This window comes from Protopterus annectens, chromosome 13.part0 (assembly GCF_019279795.1).
Source record: "Protopterus annectens isolate FY-2018-M chromosome 13.part0, PAN1.0, whole genome shotgun sequence".
NCBI classification, from domain to species: Eukaryota; Metazoa; Chordata; order Ceratodontiformes; family Protopteridae; genus Protopterus; species Protopterus annectens.
Window position 1 is genome coordinate 369,283,280 of NC_056747.1, and position 24,439 is coordinate 369,307,718.

At 44.7% G+C, this 24,439-nt stretch overlaps 1 protein-coding gene across 3 annotated transcripts in view; it reads left to right on the forward strand.

Moving 5' to 3' along the window:
- The window catches only part of CSNK1G2 (casein kinase 1 gamma 2), a 936,064-nt gene that overhangs the window by 290,465 nt on the left and 621,160 nt on the right, over nucleotides 1–24,439 (forward strand). The gene's annotated exons all lie outside the window — the stretch shown is intronic.

Genomic DNA, 24,439 nt, shown 5'->3' on the forward strand with positions numbered 1-24,439 from the left:
TTATGCCTCACTTACTATGCAGCATGAGATTGGTGGTTTTAAATGTTAATTGATGTATATATATGCACTGATGTAGTTACCAGCCCACATCTGAGGAAGTTTTTGAAACAAAAACGTACTTGCATTTGGAGCGTTAGTGTGATTTCAGTGTTTTTTCCTGTGAAGCGAATGCTTGGATTAAACTATTTTACAGCTGAAAAGCTTTGTTCCTTGGCGTTTTTATCCTGTGGATTTCTGTGGGCTACACTGTTAAATCAACAACTACACGGCTTGACTAAGTCGTCCTGTCCGTAAGCTTCATTGTGTTTTCTTCCAGGGTCTTGGCATATGAATTTTATTCAAGTTGACATTTTTACTGCCGGTTATTTCTCAGTTATGTTTTTCATACTGGTAGAGCTGAAATTAAGCTGTTGATCATTGTGCAGCCATCTTGGAATTCCAGTCTTTCCATTATGTCAGTAGATTAACACAACTCTCATTATACTTGTTGGCCTATAGGCTACTCCAAAGTGGCCTGTGTCTTGCTTTTCAAGCCATGAAAGACCCACTCCTATCTGACCTTCTCTCTCCTTGCAAAATAATGACTCTAGAAGCACTTGCATTAGGAACCTGAATCTACACCAACAAGTAAGACTACTGGTGGGAACTCGAGCTTAACACCCTTCCAGAGGGTGATCTCTCTAGGGTGCCTATTGGGAACTAACGTACAGAAATCCTGCCTTCCTCCAAACAAAATGAAAACTTGCCAAGTGTATATCCTTCGGTTAGCAACCTTGAAGTAGACCACAGGAGCAAAGTATTTCAAGAAGTAGACCACAGGAGCAAAGTATTTCAAGAAACGAAGTATGTCAAGGCTGTAGGATATATTGCATTGACCATCCTTATCATACCTATGCCAAGCTCCACTTAAGAATGTTACATTGAAATCTGATGTCCACATAACTTCAGCATTCCCATCATTCAGAGGAAGTAATCTGACTTCTCTCTTGCATTGTCAAACTATTAGTCGTTGACCAAGTACAATAGTGTCTATCCAGGGTCCCCTTTACTTGTAAAATGACCAACCAGATAGTCGCGACCAGATATTTTGAGATAGCCTTGAGAGTATTCACTCTGAATCTAAAAGTCGAAGTGGTGTGTGATGCTCCACCGCAGAAAACATTTACAAATTTAGAAGAAATGTTAGCTTTGCTCCAGGGAGGTAAAGCAAGACAGAAGGTGCTTTAGTAGTAGTAGTAACATCAGAGTTATGAGGTGTCAACATGTGGTGCTGGATTGCAAGATCCTACAACCTCAGCATATGTGCAATAACAGCATGGGAATTCCCACTGGAACGAAGGATGACTTTCAAGGCAGTTTACATACCCTCAGAGCAGAATACTGCAGTGAAATGATGAAGCAGATAGAATGCATATCCACATGGATAAATGATGCACAGGGATGCCTTCCTTCATCTAGCGCACAGGTGGTGTGCCCCACAGATAGACCTGTTTGCATCACAAGACAACAAAGAGATAAGTGAGTTTTGCCCAATAGGACTTTACAAAAGAGCTTGAACAACAGACTTTTTCTCCATAGACTGGAGAGGGGTTTTTTTTGTATGCATTCCTTCTGATCCTCTTACTCCCTTGAATGATATAAGAATGGAAAGGCCCAGAAATTGATGGCACCCTTTTGGCCAATACAGCACTGGTTCTTCCTGACCATGGAAGTTTGCTAGGGTTGGGGGGCATCATGTACTCCCAGCAATGGTGGTCCTTCCAGCATAGGACAAAAGATCCCTAGTATACCTCTGTTTGAAACCATAACTCACTATGTAGTGATTTCATCTTGAATACTTTTTACCACCAGTACAATGTCATTAGGGATTGAAAGCCAACCACTAGAAAATCCTACTTATCCAAGTAGAAGAGGTTTTTCCACTGGTGCCAGGGCAGAAGGCAGGACCCAAAAGTTATAGGCGTGTTTCTGATCTTTCAGTATCCCAGTAAGCTGTTTGGAGCTCGCTTCACTTGCACATCTGTTAAATTCATCCGTTTACCATTTCAGTCTGCCCACCTGCCACTGTATCTTCCCCTGGCTAGTTCGAGACCAGTGAAATGATTCATGGGAATCCTGTAGCTTATACCTTCTAGGAAAAGGAGTAGCCTTCCCAGACCTAAATTTATATTTTAGAAAACCTTATTCCAAGGCCCTTTATAAATGGCTGTATTTGTATCTCTCAAATTTTTAACCCTGAGAACTGCTGTGCAAGTTGCCACCACCTTAGCTAGGAGAGTATCCGAACTGTACACCATGATGTTCATAGAGCCTTTGCTAGTCTTTGCAAGGACGGAGTGAACCTAAGAATCAAACCTTCTTTCATGTCCAGAGTAGTAACTGAATCCACCCTCAACAAGACAGTTCCACTGAAACCTTCTTCCCAAACCCACCAAATAAGGGTGAGAGAATCCTACATACCCTGGATGTACACAGACAACTCTGGTACTGTCCACATAGGATCATGGACTTGAGGACTGCAAACCAATTTTCATTTCCTGTGCTGAAAAGAAAGGTGAAGTGGTGAACAGGCAAATGGTTTTCTGAAAGCAGTTCTGGTACTTATCTTGGGGAAAATTTGGTAGGCCCATTCAAAACTCAGAGTACCAAGGACACTGTAACGATGGTGACATTTTTTAGGAGTGAATACTCGAGCTGTTCTGGAAACAACCTTCTGGTAAGGCAGAGTTGCAAGGCAAGCTAAATCCTAGCCAGTCTTGTCAGACCACTATCCTTGAAACGTATAGCTCTGAGAATTGTCTCACTGGTAAAAACTACTGCACCAGTGATCTAAATGAAGAACATAGTACATCTGTATAGATAATGCTCCATAATATATGTTCAAATAGATGACTATGGTAGAGAGTTGATTATCCGAACTAATTAGGACCCTATAGTAGTTTGGATAATCAAACAGATATAATTCAGCTGGGTTTAAAAAAACTTCTAAAAATTTTGATCAGCATTGAACAACAAAAATGGTACAGTATGTTATTGTAGTACAAGCTCAAAAAACACACACACAAGTGAATACATGTAATGCTTACACATGCAGACTTCATGATTTTTCCTACCCGAAAACTTTGGAAGGATATGTATGGATAATTGACGTTTCGGATACTCTACGTTCGGATAATAGATACACTCTACTGTATTACAGTAGTGTTTCCATCCAATTTTTTTTTCCAATTGCCTCTGGCCTTTTTTGGTTTGAAGTACCCATACCTTTTTTTTTTCTCTATTTTGCTTCGAGTCCCTAAAATATTGAGTTTTCTCAGTATTGAGCCTTCTCTGGTCTGGGTAATGGCTGGGCAGAAGTAACCTCTGTACCCCCCCTCCTAACGTGTAGTAGCCTGTGTATTTCCTTGGTCTAAACTTTCACTTCAGTGGCCCTTGCCATGGTTTCTGGACAAAAACAAAGTAAAATTATGTAGATGGGCACCCATCTTATACTGACATGCTTGAATATGCCAGGGGTCAGCTATACTGTATGAAAAGGGGGAAGGATGCTAAATTCTGGAAGTCTGGTCAGATATATGGCAACATTTAGTGGTCAAGTCCTTGTAGTTAGGGCTACTTTGTCAGTGATCTTTTCTAACTTGTAATTTTTGTTACAGTAAATTTACTTGTACAATTGAATTTCCTCAGGTTGTTAGGCTGTCCATAAAATGTGGTTAGGTAGCTGCCAAGGGGTCCATGACTAGGAGACTTGTCTGGCTGAGGACTGGGCTGCTGTCCAAGCATGTAAAGGTGGAGCTCCTGAAACTCCTCTTGATAAGACCCCTGTTTAGACAGTCTTGTAGAGAAGGTGTTTAGGAAGCTGGAGGACTGGGGGAAAACTATGCAGTCATTAAAGGAATTTTTTTTTGCCCCCCCCCCCCCCCCAGTATGTTAGACGTTATCCAATCAAAAACTGCCTCTTCCCTTCCAAATCAGACAGGAGTAGAGTTTTTGGAATCCTCAGGGCTATGAAAACCAGAGGGAGCATTCCTTAAATGAGTACCAAGCACCGTCCTCCCCTTACCAAAATTCCCACCTCAGCCCTAACTCAACCCACCTTTTCCATGGCAAAATAAGAGGCTGGTTAGCCTTCTGTGCAGACCAATTGGAAATTATTATTAGTGGATACTCCAGATTATAAAATGGAGCTACAGCCTACAATTTCAGAGGAAAACAGAATTTGTAGGTATTCTACCTGTTCCAAGAAATCACTAGCATTTATTACCCCTGGAGATAGAAAATTGCCCAGCACACTAGTCATAGATGACTAGATAGTGAGACACACTAATGCCCTACTCACTAGGGAGAATAAGGAGAAAGTAACAGTCAGCTGCCTGTCAGGTGCTAGGATCCGCCACATAACTCATGCACTCAGGGTCCTCACCAACCGGTACAAATCTGACTCTCTCATTGTACATGTGGGTGTAAATGACCTGAGACGTACCTCCCCGGACTACATGAAAAGAGTCATGGAGGAGCTCTCGGATTATGTAGTCCAGGCGGGTATGACCCTAGCCCTGAGCAGCATCCTCCCATCACCCAGAATGATACCACAGTACAAGCAGAAAATAATTGATTTCAACAATTGGCTAAGTTTCTGGTGTCACTCTAAGGGGATCCAGTATCTGTCTGCCTGGGATGACATGATTGACAGACCTCGATGCTTTGGCAGAGGTGGCCTGCATCTGTCATCCCTGGGCTTCTGAATACTGGTCACGGCTCTTGCCTCCCCTATAGTGACTTTTTTAGGTGGTGTTCCAAAGACCAAATTACCACTTTAACAGCTACAAACAAATACAATCTGAGGGTCATGCTGCTCAGCGCTAGAAGTCTAAATCTCAAAATGCACTCACTCGAAGCACTCCTTAAAATGGAAAACATCAACATTTGTGCCGTAACAGAGACCTGGTTCAAGGCAACAGAAAGCACCCTTACACTACCAGGCTATAACTCATTCCACACCTTTTGGTCATAGAACTTGGACCAAAGGTGATTCCATATTCATAAAGGATGTGCACACCTCCAGACTGGTAGCCCAGCATAATGCATCTGAGATGCTTCAGGTGCAGCTAACACTGGGTAAGACAACGATTTCAGGTCGTAGTCTGCTATATGTCCCCAGCCATGTCTGAAGACTCGCACTCCATGTTCCTAAGCACCCTGGAGAATGTTAAGGTCCAACCTAACACACACATACTGGGCAACTTCAACTACCCCTCCATTAACTGTGAAAATTACTCGTGTAGCAATACACTTGCACATTTCCTGGAATTCATTAATTCCAGTGCCCTGGACCAGCTCGTTCTTACCCCCTGTAGAGGTAGCAACATCCTTGATCTGTTCATTGCTAACATGGGTGACCGTTGCTCTACACCAATAGTCAACTCCTCCCTGGTTAGATCCGACAACAAACTAATCACCTTGGAAATCCCCCCCCCCCCTGCAAAGGTAACCACCATGAAAAACTTCTCCAAAGCTAACTTTGGGCTCCTAAAAACAGAGGTGGCTAACTTCACTGCACCCATGCAAATGGAGATCAGTTGCATAAGCACCGAATCATACACCAATGCAGTGTATGAACATGTACACAAATGCATGGATCTTGCCATACCCAATAGAACCAAGACGCTCTCCTCCAAAAAAAAGGAATCCAGTCTGGTGGTCCCTTGCCATGAACAAACTTTACAACAGAAGGAGGAAACTGATGCAGAATAAGGTGAAGTCCTAAGACTGGAAAAACTCCCTTGTCAGCCTCAACAAAAAGTTGAGATCCCTCATCAAATCCACTAAAGCTAGCTATGAAAACAGAATTGCAGCAGATAGTAAAGACAACCACAAGGCCTTCTATAGTTATGTAAAGAATCTCCATGGCAATACCCAGATGTTAAGTTGTCAGTCTCGCCTTCATTCTTGCTGGATGGGTTCGGAGCCGATCCTCTGCTCCGACTCTGCCTATACTAAAGCTTGAGAGCTGATTTTACCAGCTCGAGGTACCCTATATCCCATAATGCTAGGCGCCAATTACCCAGATCTCGTTTGCCGCTTTCGCTAGTGAGGTGCTTTTTTTTACCGGCTCTACAGGTCAGTGAAAAATTGTCAAATTTTTTTAGGATTTCTCTCCCACTTTTTCAGTAGATTAGTTACTTAGACCCCCCTTAGTATACCACTATTCCGTGGGTCCTCCCTTTAATCCCTAGAGTTTATCCTTCCCTTTTGAAGGTTAGGCCTCTTAGGCCTTTCTGTTTTTTTCTTAATTTCCCTTTTGGGACAGTTATTTTTGTGTCTGGGTTATCCTTGACCTTTAATTGTTTGTGTGTGTGTGTGTGTGTGTCTAGACCTTCCCTTAGGAATTTATCTTTCCTTTGACAGCTTAATGTCTAAAGACACTAAGATCTCAGGCTTCAAGAAGTGTGACTCGTGCTGTCAGAAAATGTCGCTGACAGACGGTCACACTTCTTGTGTTTACTGCCTGGGACCCCTGCACCTGCAGGACTCTTGTTCTGTCTGCCATGCATTCAGTCCAAGAGTCCTGCAGGAGTGCAGGAATAAGTTGATTTTGAGGGGCTTATTAAAGCCCGAAGGTTCCCCGTCTAAGCCCTTGCCGGGGAAACCTTCGAAGCCATCCAAGCCTTCGGCTGTACTGCTATGTCGCAGTCTTCTACATCGGCTTCGGCTGGAGCCGATGCTTCCAAGACTTTGTCTTCCAAATCGGCTCTGGCTGGAGCCGATGTGTCTACGGCTCCATCGGCACCGTTAGTGGTCTCAGTGCAATCTTCCAGCCGTAAGAGATCACGGTCTCTGTCCCTGGAGTCCATTCACTCGGCTCCGAGATCGCCCTTGCTCTCGGAGCAGAGCCATCGGAGCCATTCCTCTCAGTCTTCCAGGCTATCGGACCATGACCTCGAGAGGGTGGTTAGCAGACTCCTAAAGTCTCAGGCACTAGCCCAAATGCTTCGTAGCCCTTCTCAAAAGACAGTGTCCATACACATACCATCTTCGATTCCTCCTCCGACTCTACCCCTGAGCTCAGAGCCGGAGCTTGTCAGAGCAGATACCTCCTCCTTCGGCTCCGTCGTCTGCTCCAATCTCTTCCATGGTCCCTTCCTTGGAAGGATCTGGGCGCTTGGACTTCCTCGTCTGCTCCGAAGGGGCGAGTGGCATCGGACCCTTGTCCGACCCCATTCTCCCTCTCGGAGCATCGGCGTTGGTGAGTTCGGCCCCGACATTGGCTTCGGAGCCGTCCGTCTCGGTGCCGGCTGGGGTTCCTAGCTCTTCGGAGCAGGAGCCCTCTGTCCTGCCCGATAGGGGTGCCTTTGAGGTCATGAGGGAGCGTACTGGCCCCCGTGCCTGCTCCACGGTCAGCTCCATCTCCTCCCACTGTAGTGCCTGCAGTGGTCTCTGCCCACTCTCTCGTTCCCGACCGTAGAGATCCAATGCCTCAGGTTTCCCCATTGGGAATATCCTCCTCTTCTGAGGTTTCCCCTGATCCATCAGGTGAACCCCCTCGAAAGAGGACATGTAAGAGGATGCATGTGGACTCTCCTGAGTCCATCACATCTCATACCGACTTGGATGAGTTGGAAGGGTCCCCACGGTCCCCCTCTGAGGATGTCTCCTTTTCTGACATCCTTGAAATCCTCAGAGGGGGAACTGGTCTACCCTCAATCATTCAGAGGACGAGTCTGTTTACCTGGAGGCGTTTGGTTCTCGCCCTTCCACCTCCTGGGTGTCTCCGCCTTTTGACCCCCTTATGGAAGTGGTGGCGCGGAAGGCATGGACGGCCCCTGATACGATGGAACCTACCCCACGGAGGCCTTCCAAATTTATCACAGCCCCGTCAGATAAACAGTTTTTAGCTAAAGGTGTCCCAGTTGATGCCATGGTGGTGGCTGCAGCCACTAAGAAGGAACTGGCTGATCCTTCAGTACCTATCCATCCTCCTAATAAGGAATCTAGGACTATGGATAGGTACGGCAAGCGGATGTTCTCTTCAGCGACTTTCGCCATGCGATTGCTGAATTACTTTTGCCGTTTCACCCGCCTTCAAAGAGACATTCTCAAAGAAATGGGTGATGCCCTACAGGATCCAACAGCTGCGGGGTCCCAAGACAAAATAATCTCCCAGCTAGGAACCCTAAATTCGATTGTCAACTCCTCTATGCGGCTTATTTCCTATGTAGCCGATGGAGCGAGTAGAGCCACAGGCACGGGTGTGGCCTTAAGGCGTCACGCCTGGATGCAGCTTTGCAGACCCCTTCAAGGCGTCATTCACTAACTCCCCCTTTGATGGTTCAGCGTTGTTTGGACCTCAAGTGAAGGATACTTTGACCAGATACGAACAGGATGGCAAGACACTCTCTGCCGTTGGAGTCCGTTTTTCCACCCCGTCTAGACCATATCCCAAGGGTGGAAAAATGTGGTTCTGCAAATCACAGGGAGTCATGCCTGACACAATAGGTCAGTTCCCCCCTAGAGGCAGAGGGGGGAACAACAACAGACGCCGCCCTAGAGGCAGAGGAGGGTCCACAGAACCAGGGTAGCAGAGAGCCTCTCTCTGATAAACCCTTCCAGCATCCCTGAGAAACTACCCGACTGTCCAGCTTCGGAGGCAGTCGGGGGAAGATTATCGCTGTACCCAAAAGCCTGGCTTTCTCTCACACAAGACAAATGGGTGCAGTCGATTATATCTGAGGGTTACAAAATCCCTTTTATCCACACCCCAACTCAGCCAAAAGGACCCCTCCCAGACGTTCCACCCAGTCTAAAGGAACAAGCAGTACTAGAAATATCAAAACTGCTGGCAAAAAGAGCCATCCAGCCAGTCCCAGCAGACCAACTAAGATCCGGAATCTACTCAAAGTTCTTTTTGGTACCAAAAAAAACAGGGGACTGGAGGCCAATATTGGATCTCAGCAGACTAAACAAGTCTGTGAAAAGAACGAAGTTCCGGATGGTCACGCTACAGTCCATTCTACCCTTTCTGGGCCAGGACAATTGGATGTGCTCAGTGGACCTTCAGGATGCGTACTATCACATCAAGATGCACAGGCGCTCCAAAAGGTTTCTCCGCTTCCGGCTAGGGACCAGTCACTATCAATTCAGGGCCCTGCTCTTTGGTCTCACTACAGCCCCCCGAGTGTTCACCAAATGCATGGCAGTGGTTACGGCTCACCTGAGACGTCAAGGATTCCAGGTGTTTCCAGATCTAGACTACTGGCTCCTTACTGCCACCACCAGGCATCAGCTTCTTCTTGCCAGAAATTACACCATTCAGACTTGTATCTCCATAAATTTCGAAAAGTCTGCCTTGTCGCCTTGTCAGTCTATTACTTTCATAGGCGCCACTTTGGACACCGTACAGCTCTCAGCAAAGTTAACAGACCAAAGATTTTTGGATATTCGGAATCATGTGCACATCCTCCTTCAGAGCAAGAGGATCCAGGCCAGGTTTGTCCTACATGTGTTGGGTCTCATGGCGGCGGCCATCACACTACTCCCCCTTGCTCGTTTCTACATGTGGCTCCTTCAGTGGATGCTATTCTCCCAGTGGTCCTTCCAACAGCTTCCTTTGACACACAACATCTTAATAACTCTGTCTTGCAAAAAACACCTGTCCTGGTGGATGGTCTCCCCTCAAGTCCTTCAGGGCAGACCGTTTGTTCCTTCCCCCCTGGTTGCCACGGTCACAACGGACGCCTCCCTGATCAGGTGGGGGGGCATTTTCAGGGCAGGACGGTCCAGGGCACATGGCAATCTCTCGAATGCCACCTGCACATAAATGTCCTGGAGATGAGAGCAGTGCTTTTGGCGTTGCAAGCCCTCCAAGACTCTCTTCCCTTTGGGACGATTGCGATTCAAACGGACAATATGTCCATAGTGTGGTATATCAACAAGCAGGGCGGAACCAAGTCCTATCCCCTATGTCAAGAGGCACTCAGACTTTGGCAGTGGGCGATCTCTTCTCAGCAGTTTCTGATAGCAACGCATATCCCCGGGAAGTCCAACATCATAACGGACAGGTTGAGCAGAGCTATTCTCATGCCACACGAGTGGTGTCTCAAGCAGTCAGTAACAGAGGAGATTTTTCAGAAGTGGGGTCTACCTTGCTGCGATCTTTTTGCAACACCTCAGAGCAGCAAGTGCCACAACTTTTTCACTCTCTTTCCCCTTCCAGGCCATCCCCCCAGAGATACTCTAGTCCACGATTGGCCTCGGGGACTTCTATACGCTTCCCCCCCCCCTTTCCATTAATCACTCAGTTGATTCCGAAAGCTACTGCCCTGAGAGCCAAGATGATCCTCATTGCCCCTTATTGGCCTCGACAAATATGGTTTCCGTTCCTGCATCGTTATCTTTTAGAGCAGCCTTGGCATCTGGACCCAGTGCCAGATCTTTTGGTCCACCAGTCGGGACAGCTGCACCAATCCCTTCAGTATCTCAACCTCACAGCTTGGTTGCTCCACTTCCAACACTAGCCAGGCTTCCCCTTATTTCCAGTTCTGTGCATGACATTATTATAGCTTCCCTTAAGTCCTCTACCAGAAGGATTTATACTAGTAAGTGGAAGCTTTTTTCCTTCTGGGCAAGGGCTAGGAATATAGATCCCTTTACTGCTCCTATTCAGTCAGTTCTAGATTTCCTAGCCAAACTTTTTCATTCAGGCTCTTCATCCTCCACAAAGTTCAGTTAGCGGCTATTTCAAACTTTCACATAGGCTTATCTGACTCCAGCATCATGTCCCATAAGCTTTGTAAAGCCTTCCTTAAAGGAATCTTTTTACTCAAGCCACCAATCAGAGATCCCCCATCGCAGTGGGACTTAAATTTAGTCTTAACATCCTTTATTCTCCCTCCCTTTGAACCTGCGGCTTCTTGTCCTTTGAAATTGCTCTCTTGGAAAACTCTCTTCCTAGTCACCATAACATCTGCTAGGAGAGTATCAGAACTTCATGCCCTTTGCATTCGTCCCCCTTATTTAGTTTTCCACAAAGACAGAGTCTCTCTCAGGACTAACCCGTCCTTTTTACCCAAGGTAGCTTCTGAGGCAAATTTAAATCAAACTATTGATCTCCCAGTTTTCTTCCCTAACTACTCCAACAGGGCGGAGCAAAAATTGCGTTGTCTGGACGTTCATCGTCAACTCCGTTACTATCTGGACAGAACTAAACAAACCAGGAAATCTGAACAACTATTTCTGTCCTATGCGGAAGGTAAGAAGGGCCTTCCAGTATCCAAAGTAACCCTTTCTAGATGGCTGTCCTCTGTGATTACCCTTATCTATAAGCTCAGACATCAATTATTACCTTCTAGGCCAAGAGCCCATTCAACCAGAGCGCTAGCTACGTCAACAGCCTTTCAAGCTAGACTGCCAATAGATTCTATTTGTGTGGCAGCCACATGGGCTTCTCCTCATACTTTTATCTCGCACTACATATTAGACATGGCCTCCAGAAACAGGGCAAATTTTGGTTCCACCGTTCAAAAGAGTCTGTTCCGATGAGCCACCCGGGATGAAGGTGCTAGGGACGCGGTCCCATCCAGCAAGAATGAAGGCGAGATTGACAACTTAACATTGAGAAGTTATGTTCCTACCATAACGTTCCATGTTAGTTGTCTTCTTCTCGCCTTCTTTCTTGCGTCCCACCCACCATCCCCCTAGCCTGGACAGACCGAAAGGATCCCCTTTTTTTTCTTGGGGGGGGGGGGTCTTCACCTTACACAGTTTGAAGCCTATTTTTTGTTATCCTTTTTGGGTAGCTGTGAGTTCACTTAGTTACGCTAGGAAGGTTTTCCCTCCCCTCGTTTTTGGGGGCTAGAATTGCTAAGGTTTTTCAACTACCAAACGAGATGTGGGTAATTGGCGCCTAGCATTATGGGATATATAGGGTACCTCGAGCCAGTAAAACCAGCTCTCGAGCTTTAGTATAGGCCGAGTCGGAGCCGAGGATCGGCTCCGAACCCATCCAGCAAGAAAGAAGGCGAGAAGAAGACAACTAACATGGAACGTTATGGTAGGTACATAACTTCTCAATTTGCTGTGAGCTACTGCACAATGATACCTCCTATACCGAGCCAACAGATAATTGCCAATATATTGGCCGACAGATTCAGTGCCCCCCCCCCCCCCCCAAGGGACCAGTCATAATACCAGTAGATTGCCAGGTACCCACTATTACTGCTGCACAGGTTAAAAGAGCACTGTCCAAGGCCAGGAATACAACTTGTATGGGACCTGACAATATCTGTGGCTGTGTTCTTCATGAACTACAGAGTGAACTGGCACCTCACCTGTGTGCCCTGTTCAATCACAGGCTCACCTCAGGCTTTGTCCCTACCAAATGACGCAGTGCTAAAGTCATCCCTCTCTACAAAGGAGGAGTGACTACAGACCCAGAGAACTATTGCCCAGTTAGCCTGACTAGTATGATATGCAAAGCTATGGAACGCATAATCATGGACCTAATAAACAAGGATATAGGGAATCTCCAAACTCTGGGTCCCACACTGTTTGGTTTTATGAAGGGTAGATCATGCCTGGTCAACTTCTTGGAGTCAGTTACCAGAACTGTGGATGAAGGCAAGGTGGTTCATACAGCCTACCTTGATCTGGCCAAGGCCTTTGATACCATTCCCCACTCAGGAATCATAGAAAAACTCACTAAGCTAGACATTTACCCCTATATCACTAGGTGTGTTGCAAACTGGCTCACAGGTAGAACCCACCGTGTGAAAGTAGCAGAGTCCAAGTCAGACTGCTGACCAGTCACTAGTGGAGTCCCACGGGATTCGGTCCTGGGTTCTCTCCTGTTTGGTATCTACTTCTCTGAAGTTCAGCCCAACACGAAGGGACTCTGGTTGACAAAGTTCGCAGACTATTGTAATTTGGGAGCTATTATTAACTCCCCAAGTGATGTTGACATCCTACAGAAAGGCCTCACTGAGACCAATGACTGGTGTCAGAACCATGGTCTTAAGCCAAAAAATGTCATCATCCCCAATGGGAAAAACCCACTTCCCATGAATTACCACACCGATGGTAGTCCACTGAACACAGAAGGCGTTATAAGAGATTTGGGAACACAGGTTAACAGCAACCTCTCTTTTGACCACCACATTGCCACTGTGGTCAGAAAGTCCTATGTGGCACATCTCTTTACTAAGGGTTTTGCATCCAGGAAGAAAGAGGTCATTGTCTCCCTCTACTCTTCCCTCATTAGGCCAATCATTAAGTACAATGCCCCATTTGGCATGTACTTCACTAAACACCTGTAACAACCGGAGAGGCCGCAAAAGTACCTCACAAAGAGGATCCTAAGCCTTAAACATTTGTCCTATATGGACAGACTAAAAAAACCTCCAACTATTCTCTGTCTCATATTGCCTACTTAGAGACGAAACCTGCTTGACTTACAAAGCCATGTCTGACCCAGCTCTGTTAGAAATGCTACATCTGAAGAAATCCCAATCCCTCCGCACCACACTCCAGAGACCTTAGCCTCATTACCATAATCAACAGAACATGCTGGAGGGACAGGTTAATAACCCAGAGACTGGCCATGCTAGGGAATAGCCTTCCCATACATGTCATGCAGAGCACCTCACTGGCCCTCTTCAAGAAAAATCTTGATGAGTGGATGGGAAATAGAAAATTCACCCCAGGGATCACTCCAGTGGCTTTACTCGACAGAGGGACTAGGAACTAAGGTCGGGTGGCATAATGTCAGGGTAATTCTATGGGCTAGGCTTATAAAGGCTCCAGGGCCATTAGCCTAGTACACACCTATGAACCTGTGATTCAGGAGAGCCGTAGAGGTGGTGCCAGAAAAGCAAAAGGAACAGGATTATACTCAAGGCTTTTCCTAGCCCAAAAAAGAAGGTTCTTGGAGACCAATTCTGGATCTTTCAGAAATAAGCAGGTTTCTTGTTCTCCCAAAATTCAAAATCCCATTGCTGCAGAATGTCTTTCCCCTGATCCTTCCACAAGCATGTATGGTTAGACCTGACTGATATCTATTTGTGCATCCCTATAGTAATGATGGACAAGCAGCTCCAAGATGAGAGATGGGATGCTGATGGCACCAATTCACATAGTTAATAGGTAAGTACTAGACAATCAATTTGCAGACCATTATATGCCTAGCCAATAACTAGACCGTGATTGAAGGTGAGAATCAAACCCTGTACCTTGTGCCTGTGTGGCAAACACCTTAACCATTAAGCAAACTCAACCCGCTTTCCTTTGGCTTTTGTACTTCACCCAGGGTCTTTAGAGAGTACCTGTCTGCCTCAGTTCATTGCTTTTTGCAGGGTAAAGGGTGTTCACTGTTGCCTGGACGGTTGCCTCATTTAGACCTTTAACCTGCAGGAGCTAGAAAGGGCCGTAAAGACCACTGTGACAGTCTTCCAGAATGTAAGGTTGTGCTTAAATCACAAAAAGTCTTGCTTACAAGCAACAAGCCAAATCACCTTCTTGGGAGCTATTCTGGATTCCGTCAAGCAAAGAGCTTTCCTACCTTAGACAAGATACTGTTCTAACAGTATGTTAACAATATTTCCAATTACAACCATACTTCAGGTAGGGAGATATCTCAATCAGGCGGTGCCAGCTTGCACATTCCCTACAAACCTGAATCAATTTTTACCTTGCATCAAGGGGAGCTAGCTTGGGAGATTGGGCAAATCCCTCTGAACCAGGGGTGCTGTTCAAAATGAAGTCAAAAGCAGACTGTCTGTCACAACAGACCCCAACTTCACTTTGAGAACAGTTTTGGAAAACCTGAGAGTACAGGGTACTTTGGGCAAGAGTCTCAGGAAAAAAAACGTACATAAGCATCAAAGATACTGGCTGTCATTCTAACTAGCAGAGCATTCAGGCTCATTTGATAACAGGGAACCCTGCTTATCAGAAGACAGTACCCAGCAATGTGGTACATAATCAAGCAGGGGTTTAACCTGATCTCTTTGCAGACTAGCCATTCTGCTATGAGAACTGGCACAGGAAGCCAGACTAACACCACAGTGCTTCCCTTCACCAAGCAAAAGCTTGACATGTCATTGTAAGCAGAACAGCACTAGATCTTAGTGAATGGGTACTGAAGAGAGACGTATTCTTGGTTCTAGTCCACAAATGGTGTTTAACAGTAGTAGACATTTCTGCATTTCCAGAAAGCACATATTGTGTTGGGTTACCCACAAGAGTGCCAGAGAATGGCTCATTTTCTACATTCCCTTGATAAGTCTATATATATGTTCTTTTTGGTGTTAAGTTGCAGAAGATACCTCCGTTTTATTGCAGGTTCAACCCATTATGGATATATATATATATATATATATATATGTATATGTGTATATATGTGTATATATATATATATATATATATATATATATATATATATATATATATATATATATATATATATATATATATATATATATATATATATCTTAAGGCAGGCCAGAAAACCTAGGAAATTTGATATCCAAGCGGTTGTCCCTGATCCTTTCATGTTTGTCAAAACTATTCAAATCAAAGATGTTCATCGTGTTTCACTGTTGCAGTCATTACACTTGGGTTATCCTGCTGGCAGGCTACCCACAGTCAGCCTGAATTCCAAAGTCCTGGTCCGGTGTCGGTTGCTGTTGCCTCTTCCCTGACGTCAGTGCACCAGGGGTATATAAGATGCAGCCGACACCATTTTCCCCAGTCTTTCTTGCCACGCAGTGCCCGAAGCAAAAGCAGTTCGCAAGTGCCGGTCGGCCGACTCCTGAGATTTTTAAATCGAATTTCAGATCCGAAGTCTTCAATAAAGCTAAGTACCCCGTTGGGGAAACTTTGTTTTCTTGCTCCAGACCGATATCAGAAAAAGTTAACAATTGTATTTCTTGTGGGAAGCAAATAGCTCATAAGGATTTTCATTCTTACTGTATTCCTTGCCTAGGCCCAGACCACGACGTTGCTAGCTGTCAGTTTTGTGTTAGATTTTAACCAACGCACTATTAAGCGTCGGTACGATTTTGCCTTTCATTACTTTTGCCGAAGATTTAATTATTTAATGCCGTTGGAACAACCGACCGGAGTTTATAAAAAACGCAAGGAAAAGGACAGACATCCGAGGTCCAAAACAGACGATGAGGCCTCCGCTAGACCATTCGCCGGTTCTCAGTGAGGTGCTTTCGCAGCCCCTGACGCCCGCTACCTCAGAGTCACAGGCCACTTCTGACTCACACGTGGAGCTGACTAGGCCTCTGGATACTCAAGGTATTGGACACTTGGAAATTATTCCCTCAGATGGGTCCGGAGCCGCTGAGCAAGCATCGGCTTCTGAGGGTGTTTTCAGACCTACACAGTTATATGTCAAGCAAACCTCCAGCTTCAAAGGCAAAGACTAAAACAGCTCTAAAGACAAAGAAACAAGTACAGCGTTCTCCTGGACAGACTTCCATGCTTAAGAAACAGATGCTTAAAATGGCCGAAGACCTAATTAATTTGATCAGGGGTTCCCATTCCCCTCCTGATAAGAGGCCTAGGCAAGAGACAGAATATGACTCTTCTGATCAGGTTTCCATTTCCTCTGACTCCTCTTCTGAACAGGGATACTCTCTTCCTCCCTATGAGGATTCTGATGCTGAAGAAATCTATTCCTTTAGCCTCTCCTCCTGAGAATTATTCTTTTGGGGGAAACCTTTCATACCATGAGGGAGCATTTTCACTGGGAGTGCCAAGATTACTCAGAATCTAAGAAAAGGCTCGGAGACTTTCTTTTACTACCTCAGCACAGAACTCTTGCTATTCCACCTGTCCTAGACATTGTAGATGTATTTTCAGAGTCCGGCCTGTCTCCTGACTCTTTACCCCCTGCACCTGTTAAGCCAGACAGATACTACAGGGTTCCAGAGACTCATAAATTTCTATATAAAAACCCTGCTGGTGACCCAGAAACTATATCTCAGCGTCCCAAAGGGGTCAAGGCTTCCACTGCAAAAAACCCTTTCCCCTCTGATAGGGATTCTAGGGCACTGGACAGATGGGGGGAAAAAGTTTACACTTCTGCTACCTTGGCTGTAAGGGCTTTAAATTGTCAGTTTCATATGGTTAAATATCAGCAACACTTAATGTCACTGCTAAAACAGAAAATGTTGACAAATTCTGAATGTTCTGATAAGGAAATGAAGGATTTACTGCATGCAGCTGAACAAGTGGGAAAGCATACTTTGCAGTGTGGTTTTGATTTACTGGAGGCCTCTTGCAGGGCCGCTGTCACGGGTTCTGTCATTAGAAGGCATGCTTGGTTAAAGGAACAGATTTTGCTGATCATGTTAAAGCAAAATTATTGAATGCGCCATTACAGCATGATACTTTGTTTGGTGTTAAGGCAGAAGAGGTGTTGAAGAAAATGGAGGATAAAGCAAAATCTATGCAGACAGTTAAGGATTTCTTACAGGTACAGCCACCCAGATTTAGCAGGAACTGGTCTTCTAAGAATTGGTCCTTTCCAGTGTCAGACAGGTCAAGAGGCAGATACAAACACCATAGAGGCAGATCCCAGCTCCAAGGCTCATACAGGCCTAAACAATGGGATGCTTCTACCTCCAAAAGCGGACCGCCTGACGACAGGATAACCCAAGTGTGATGACTGCAGCAGGGTAACACGATGAACATCAAGGATTTTACTCAAGACTTTTCTTGGTACCCAGAAAGGACAAAGCCTGGAGACCAATACTGGACCTGTCTATTCTGAACACTTTTCTGCACGTTCCAAAATTCAGAATGTTGACTCTGTAGCAGCTCCCGCCCCTGCTGGGCAAGAAGGCTTGGCTTGTAACTTTGGACCTCAAAGAGGCATACCTGCATGTCCCGATAAGACAATCTTGCAGAACATACATCAGATTCATAGCTGGCTCAATGCACTACCAATTCTCTGCACTGCCCTTTGGCTTATCTACTGCGCCCAGTCTCTTCACAAAATGCCTGGCACCAGTAATTGCATTTTGCAGACAGAGGAATACAAATATATCCCTACTTGGATGACTGCCTTATACAAGCAGAGAACAAGGACATTCTACTAAAGCATCTGGCGTTTGTAAAAAGATTACTAATTTGCCTAGGGTACACAGTGAACGAAAAGAAATCAAAACTGGTATCCTCTCAAGAGATAATATTCCTGGGTGCAAGCTTAAATACAACTGCCCAGATGGCTCATCTCACGCCAGACAAAGGCAACTGACTTCTTACTTCAAAATGATGGCAACAAAGACCCAGTTATCTGCAAGAAAAAATCTGCAGGCTTTGGGCTTCATGGCATCCTGCATTCTACTAATTCCATTTGCAAGACTGTATATGAGGAAACTACAATGGTATCTAAAAAGGGTTTGGACTCAACATTGTCACAGCCTGGAAACATTAATTACTCTCATTCCCTGCCTGCAACAGGAGTTTCGATGGTGGGCACAGGCCTGTCACCACAACAAGGGACAGCCATTCACTTTACCCACAGCCAGCCAGACACTAACAACAGATGCATCAGATTATGTCTGGGGGGCACACATGGCAGGAAAATGTATTCAAGGCACATGGCCAGCAAGCCAAATGCATCTTCATATAAATCAAAAAGAGATGCTAGCTGTACAGAATGCCCTGACAGCCTTCAAGGACCTACTTCATCCAGGTCAACTGCTGATAAAGACGGACAATACTACAGTCATGTGGTACATAAACAAGCAAGGAGGCACACATTCCTACCCCCTCTGCAGACAAGCCATGACTTTGTGGAACACAGCATTGACTTATCAAGTACACGTGCAAAAACAATTCCTGCCAGGAAAGACAAATACTCTGGCAGACGAACTAAGCAGAAACCTCATGCATACTCACGAGTGGAAACTAGATCCACAAATCTTCAGCATGATAACAGGGAAATGGGGATGCCCAGACATAGATGTGTTTCCCTCCCCTCACAACTGCCAGCTACAGAGATTTTGCACAAGGACTTATCACAAACAAGCATGGAAAGTGGACGCCCTATCATTCAGCTCGAAAGCCCTTACAGTATATGCCTTCCCTCCACTGCCTCTCCCTCCCCAAGGTACTCCTAAAGGTCAGACAAGAGAAGCCAAAAATGATCCCGATTGCCCCAGACTGGCCACGCCAGTACTGGTACCCAATCCTAAAGAGCTTGTCTCAAGGCCCAGCCTGGACATTACCTCAAATTCCTCATTTGCTGACCCAACAAAACAATCAGATCCAGCACAGCCATCTCAGAACCCTAAATCTGGCTGCAAGGTGGATAATGTAACCATTCAGAACACACCTCTCTCTAAAGCAGTTATGGATGTTATTTTGGAGGCCAGGAGGCCCAGCACCAGAAAATATTATGCAGAAAAATGGAAGAGATTCTGTGCTTGGAACCAGGCACAAGGAATGGACACGCTTGTACCAAATATTCCTCAGATTTTACAATATCTGAGTTGCTGGACAAAGGCCTATCCTTCTCATCAATTAAGATCCATTTCAGCTCATTACAATACGGACCCACCTATTTTTTCACATCCAGTGCTAAGGCAGTATCTCAGAGGGGCCAAAAACATAAGACCTTCAAGGAGAGCTCCAACACCTGCATGGGACCTCAATTTTGTCTTGGAAAAACTCACATTGCCTCCTTTTGAGCCAGCCAATACAGCTGAGATAAAATACTTATCATGGAAAACAGCTCTGCTCCTAGCAATAACTTCAGCAAGAAGAGTCTGAGTTACAGGCACTAATGGCTGTGGAGCTTTTTATTATTTTCCATCTGGACAGGGTTTCTCTAAGGACAAACCCAACATTTATGCCTAAGGTAGTGTCCAGTGTGTTTCTTAACCAAACCATACATTTGCCTATCTTTTATCCAAACCCGCAGAATAAGGGGGAGAGACTTCTGCATTCTTTGGACATAGACAGCTACGCTTTTACTTGGACAAAACTAAAGCTTTCAGAAAGACTGAGCAACTCTTAGTAGCATATGCTGCAGGATTGCAAGGAAAAGCTATTTCAAAGCAGACCATTTCAAAATGGATAGGCCACTGCATTTGTTTCTGCTATTCACAACATGGCAAATCAGTGCCTAAGGGCATTAGGCCACATTCTACCAGAGCAGCAGCCACTTCAGCAGCCTTGCTCAGAGGAGTACCAACCAAGGACATTTTGGAGGCTGCAACTTGGACTGCAGTGCACACTTTTACAAAGCACTGCCACTTACCTCTTTACTCTAAATCCAGAGCAGGCTTTGCCACTGCAGTTCTGCAGGGCCTCATAGCCACTTTTAATTCTACTTAGGCCCAGCCACCCAACCTCAGCTTTGGGATTCAACCCAAGTGTAATGACTGCAACAGTGAAACACGATGAACATAGTACAGTTGTGTACCTACCATAAATGTAGATGTTCGAGTGTGTTCACTGTTGCAGTCCAGGTTACCCTCCCACCATCCCCCTTTCATTGCTGGGACTTATCTAAACTTCTCTATTCTGTACAACCTATGTGGTGTATTTGCTTGTAGAGGAAAGTAATGTGCGTGCTTTTTTATGAGCAGAATGTTTAGCCTACCCTTTTGGGGGCACCTGACATCTGAGGCAAGAAAAACTGAAGAAAATGGCGTCTGCTGCATCTTATATACCCCTGGCACATTGACGTCAGGGAAGAGGTGACAGCAACCGACGCCGGACCAGGACTTTGGAATTCAGGCCGACTGCGGGTGGCAACTCCGGGTAGCCTTCCAGCAGGATAACCCAAGTGTAATGACTGCAACAGTGAATACACTCTAACATCTACATTTATGGTAGGTACACAACTGTACTTTCTGTGTCTCTGCAAATTTACGTGCTTCAGTCATTTTTTGCTCATCTGCCACTAGAACCCCTCTTTACTCTTGGTTTACAGTGAAATGGTTCCTGCAAAGGGGTTCTGTATCTGAAGCCCTTCAAGAAGACATTGTTCCATCTTTGGACCTTAATTTCTCATCAAAAAGTCTTCCCCACTTTGGACAGCTACTTCCAGTCCCATCAAGTTTCTATTCTGGAAGTCTGCTGCCTTTTTGGTTGTCCTTACCTTACATAGATGAATCTCTAAATTCCAAGCTCTTATGAAAGAAACCCTTTCTAGTGTTCTACAAGGGCAGTGTCGCATCTTGCATTCCGATCCCTCCATTACGTCAAGAGTTAATACAGAATTGCCATTAAATCGAGCCATTCATTTGCCACTACTTTGTCTTTTGCAGCACAAGGGGATAGATATTAAGCTTATTCTTGGACCGAACAAAGCAATTTAGAAAATGTGATCAACTTTGCATAGCCTTTGAAAAAGAAAGAAAAAGGAAAATCCTTCTAGGAAGTAAAGCATCTCAAAATGTATTGTCCACTGTAATACATGTTGCTAAAACCACAACGGGAAACCTATCCCTGGCATATTGATAGTTCATTCCACCAGCGAAACAGCTACCACCACAGCCTTCCTTTGAGATGTTGACACACAAGCCATTCTGGAAGCAGCTAATTGGTTACCTGTCCTTCTCTTTGCAAAGCATTACAACATGGACAGTATCTCCAGAGTTAGGGTAAGTTTTCCATGGTCATCTTGCGGTGCCTTGTGTTTACCTGTTGCATCTCCATGACAATCCACCCTCTTGTCAGTAGGCTTCAATAATTATCCCAGGAGAGAATATTGAAACAGTGAATTATGAAAAGTATAGTACAGTTGTGTAGGAACGTAACATAAATTTAGATGTTCATGTATATTCACTGTTGCAGTACAAGTTCCCTCTTGTCTTCCCTCCCCCTTGGGGTTGGTGTGGATGTCTAGGGTTCCCTTCCCTCTCACTCATATGTATCAGTCCACCCTCCCCAAAAATAAGTTTAAGCTGTCCCTTCTGCTGCTGCAAGCTTGGGGGATAACCTTTTTTATTATTTTCCACCTGGGATGGGTCATACTTGGGGTAGGTCATATTCTGACACCCAGGAGTTTTCCCATAACTGTTATGGGAAAGAAAGACATGATGGTGTTGTCAGCATGTCACAGTGGTCTTCATATCCTTTTGTAGCTCTCTGAGAAGAGGCTTGAACAAGTCAAACATCCCAATGTAGATAAGTGTGAACTGACTGGAGGTTTATACCTGTGATGCCCGGACATTAGTAGAGGAGAGAGTCTGACAGGCTTGGTGGAGAACAGTGAAAGCTCTGGTATTCTGACCAACTGTTAGACTCCTACAGACAATAATCTCAAAGTCAGTACTACAGCAGTGAATATACTTGCTTATCCAGTTATAAGTTCTTGTACAGGTGTATTTTGCAGTCCGTGAGAACCGCAGTATGTCTGTCTTTCCTCCTTTGAATTTGTTAACCAGGGTAGAGCACTGATGTTCCCCAGAGTGTTTTGAGAGAACTGTTACTTTGGTAAGGTTCATTATTTTCCTGAAAAGCTAGAAGCTATTTTTGTGTTGGAGTGTTATCTAAATTCTGTCTGCAGAGGCATTTTGTAATGCTCTGAGGCAAGATGGGTGATCATTATGATAAATCCTGTGGCATTTTGACATCCAAATTATACAGACAATCAAAATAAATACCAGGATCTCCAAAGCCTACGAGTCCTTTGCTTCATTTCTTTATAACTGTTGTTGTCGCCATTTAGTATGTGATAATTGTAGCTTGGGTGGGTTTAGCGAGTAATGACTACCAGAAGAGTTGAATGTGGAGGCCAGTTTGAGCAGAGATACTCAAATATAGGAAAAAGTATTTGTAGAATGTGATTAGATTTTGTATTCTGTGTCTTCAGGCCGACATTTTCCTAACCCTCCTTTTGGATTATGTGTGTCATAAGATGCCGTGGGTAATGCTGATTCATGCCGGCAATAATGCACAGGGTGAGTGAGCCATTGTAACATGCAGTGAAGACTTTCCAAGTACGAGGCCTCTTGAGAAACAGTTACGTCTTATTCCAGTTGTGAATGTGAGGAAACAGTCTATTGCTAATCTTTCCTATTTAAGAACTGTGAGTTTCTTGAACCTTCTGTTCTCTTGTGTGGCATTTTAGACCTTATTTTATTTGGTTGCTATCCAACTCTTCCTCCAGGTTGAGTTTGATTTTTAATCAGTTGATTTCGAGGGGGGGCATGTCTTGTATGGAATGGTAGATGTGCTCATGCTTTTATAAGATTTGGGTTATTCAGCATGGTCATAAACTATACTCTGCGTTACCTTAATATTTTGAGAGGATTTCTTTTGACTTAATTGTATTTAATTTCCTTTTCACTGGAATAGTTTGATTTTTTATCTTGTCTTATATTTTCTGTGTATTTTTTGAGTTGTCATGACTGCTTCATTTTTTTTTTGTCCAGTGACTCCCCATCTGCCATTCATTCCTCAGGTGGGAGCCAAGCACGGTCAACCTGGGCAACTGCCCTATGGCCCATTAGCTACCTGGTGGGGCAGACATTGAGCAGTAGGGAGCAGGTCAGTCTGATGGACCAAGCTGACTCCCTTCCACCCCCCCCCCCACGCAAAAACTCCTAAAATCACAGCAGCTCTATTGTGCCGTAGAAGTGCTGCCTACTCTGGGGATACATGGCTGGTACATAAATCTCCATATCTCTCATTTTACTGTATCAACGGGATGTTTGAGAGAGTTTGTTAAACTTCAATATACACAAATGGAGGAAAAGCAGATGTAAAATAATTAATGTAGTTTTTCTAAATGTGATTATTTACATACTGACTTTCTATTTTCAGGATAGTGTTTTATCCATTTTATAGTCTTATTCCCTGTACAGTGAAGCAATTAATTGTTTGAAGTAAGCACAAATATGCAGTGGTCTGAGTTGATTCATTCAGAGTAATGTTTGGATATTAATTGCAGGGACTGTGCTTTCTTTATAGCACACTTCCTTTTGTTTGAAAGCATCGCCCCATGGATTTTTATGTAATGTGCCCTGCACTGCACCTAAAGTGGTCAGAAAATGTTTCAACTTAATGGTAGGGAAAGGTAGCAGACGAGGTTTGTGCAAAAATCTTTAATGGCGTGTGATCATTGTAAATGGTTACATAATGCATCCTTTAACCTCAGTCCCAGATGATGCTGGACTATGTTGCTTGTACGTGTAGATGTAATCCAGGACCAGAGCAGTAGAGTAGACCCATAATGGTGAGAACAGGGAGGACTTCACAGTTCCTAGCACCCATCTTTTCAATTTGTCCCACTCCTCTTTGCTGTGTCATAAATACTTGTATTCATTTATTACTTCCATTAGGTTAACTACTTGTGGATGGCCATATGACTTTCACTTAAGTGATCAAGTTTTTTAAGGCAAGAGAACTGATATTTAGAATTTGTGAACCTGTCATTTAGACTGTGATGTCCCTGTTTACAAAATACTGTTTA